Source organism: Brassica oleracea, chromosome C6, assembly GCF_000695525.1.
Source record: "Brassica oleracea var. oleracea cultivar TO1000 chromosome C6, BOL, whole genome shotgun sequence".
Lineage (NCBI taxonomy): Eukaryota > Viridiplantae > Streptophyta > Magnoliopsida > Brassicales > Brassicaceae > Brassica > Brassica oleracea.
Window position 1 is genome coordinate 1,126,768 of NC_027753.1, and position 2,737 is coordinate 1,129,504.

General features: G+C 39.1%; 1 pseudogene; it reads left to right on the top strand.

Annotated features, from left to right (window-relative positions):
* Positions 1-580: 580 nt before the first annotated feature.
* Positions 581-2,737, top strand: part of LOC106297150 — a 6,200-nt pseudogene continuing 4,043 nt past the window's right edge.

The following is a 2,737-nucleotide window of genomic DNA, read 5'->3' on the forward strand; positions in this document are numbered from 1 at the left end:
CCCTAACATTTGTCTCTTAACATCACAATAACATTAAAATAAGCCAAGGACACACAATTTGGTGCTCTTAGATTTTTGTTGTTAAAAAAAATAAAAAAATAAAAAAACGACTATATTAACTGCATTTGTATTTTCCAAAACAATTTGAAGAACAAAATATACTTTTACAGGGATATATAATAAAATCTTTCCTTTATCAAGAATTTTTTTTAATTCAAAATTTAATCGCAGATCTTTAATTTAAAACTTTTTCATGACCTTTTTAATGTGTATAACGCATAGAACTGATGATGTATGCATAAAAAATGAAAACATATCAGAACATATGAAACTGTTTGCATATTAATTTTGCACTATTGGTCGGATGCAGGGCCGGGCCTGACATATGTAGGCCCAGAAGCAACTAAAATTTATTTGGTCCTACAACAACTCTTTTTTTAAAAAATATTGCAAATTTGCTTTATATGGGTTTCGAAAGGCACCCTAGGTTATTTAGCATCTAAATTTTGCCATCTGAACTATCAGACAGTTAATGTAATTGGCCTCTAAATTATTTTTAACACTATCGGCCCTTAAGCTAATGCATGATGAGCTTGTGCTCAGGCCCGGCCCTGGTCGGATGATGACTAATTCTTTCCTCATCATTTTATTCATAGCAGCGGTAGTTGCTTCTGTCGATTCTTCTGGCACCCGTGATGTTGAAATAGATAAACTCTTGAAAAAACTCAATAAACATGCTCTTAAATCGATCAAAATTAATTAAGTTTGTAGATTTACATAAGAATGGTAAAAAAATTCATTTTGTCTAACTTAAAAGTGTTAGTTGAATACATTTTGTAATATTTATGTAGAGTCCAGACAGAGATATTATAGATTGTGTTCATACAAAGAACCATCCAATTCACGACCATTCCTTATTCAGAAACCACACTATTTAGGTATGGAAAACATTTTTCAAAACGTTATTGTTACTATCACTATCATTCTACACTTTTGGTTCATAGTTATATTTAATCCAAAACCGTCATTTACAGTAGATTTGTATATCGTGGGTAATATTTTTTAAATATTGCACTCGACTCAATCTCGGATCAGTATAGAAAAAGTATGTTCTAAATAGTTGAAATAACTACATTTGGGTTATCATGTCTTCACTTTAATATGTAAAACATTTTTGTGTTGTAGTTGAGACCAAGTTCTTATCCAGAAGGATGGAGTAGTGAGTATTCAGACACTGAGAAACCGAGTATGGTAACTCAACTATGGACAGTCAATGGAAGATGACCAAAAACAGCATTCCAATCAGAAGAATTAGAAGAGAAGATATTCTACAAGCAAAATCAATAGAAAGATACGGGAAAAGGATCCCAACAGTATCTGTAACACCCCCGAACCGTTCTAGAGATATGGTTAATCAACCGGCCAACAATCAAATAAGAACATGACCGATCGACCGTCCAACATCCAGGGTTAGAGATGAATGAGCCAGCCGGCCAGCCAACAATCAAACAAGAACATGACTGACCGTCCAACCCAACACCATGGTCCGGAAGCGCTACGTGACGGGGTAGGGACGATCCGGTCAAGTCACAAAAATTACTCCACGACTTAGACCAGTTCATCCACTAACTCGTCCCGCTAATCAAGGCGAAAGGCTTTTCAACCCGTACCTAGAGTTAGTGTTTTCCGTTAGATCGAGGCCTAAGGCTTTTCAACCCGTACCATGACCTAACGTTGTGTTAGACCGGACTAGTCAAATATCAGAGTACTCATGAAGCGCATATAAAACAATTACTTTTATTGATTCAAGAAACATCCATACATTGATATAATTCGACACCGGTCCCGGCCTAATGCCAAATCGAGTCAACTAAACACAATTCACAATACAGTTTACAAAAGGCATGAAAATCTACACCGGCGGTCCTAATGTCCAGCACCAAGCTATCCGATCATCCTTACCTAAAGCAACCTGCAAAAAGGAAAACAGAGTTGGATGAGTAATCTAGTATTACTCAGTGAGCTGGCGGCCTCTACCCGCAACCTAGACTCTAACCCAAACAACCCAAAATAACAATCAATCTAGCCCTAGCATGCAATAAAAGCTAAGGCTAAGCAAACCGTTACTAAGTTAGACTTGGCCTCCTGCCATGATCTAGCTTCAAGTAACGGGAACCTGCATTAAAACAAGTCAACAACCAATCCCTCTCTAGTTAATCATGTTTCTCCTTCATATCTCATAAATCCCTTTAACTCATCTTTAATCTCTCACTACTCTCTTAAATCTCTCAATACATGACGAGGATTCCATAACCCTCTACGACAAACTAACACAACACCACACTCTAACCCGGGAAATGGTGACTTTGTGTTCCTCCTCATCATCCTCGGCAATATCCTATCTCCCTATCACAAAGACTAGGAGAAGAAACTTTCAACCGAACGCGGCCCACAGTACGTTCGGGTCACCGCGCGACAGCCCCAGTATGTTCGGGCCACTACCGGTTGTCACACGACGATTGCGGCCCACAGTACGTTCGGCTCACCGCAAGACAGCCCACAGTACATTCGGGTCACTGCCGGTCACTACCCCGTCGTGCAACCACTCAGCCATAGGTCATGACCCCGTCTCTCTGATTGCTCTCGATCCAGCGAATAAGGGGTTTCCTTAAACCTGCTGGGTACGAGGTTGAGGAAACACTAATCAACCCCTAAACATGCCTAGCATGGTGGGTTA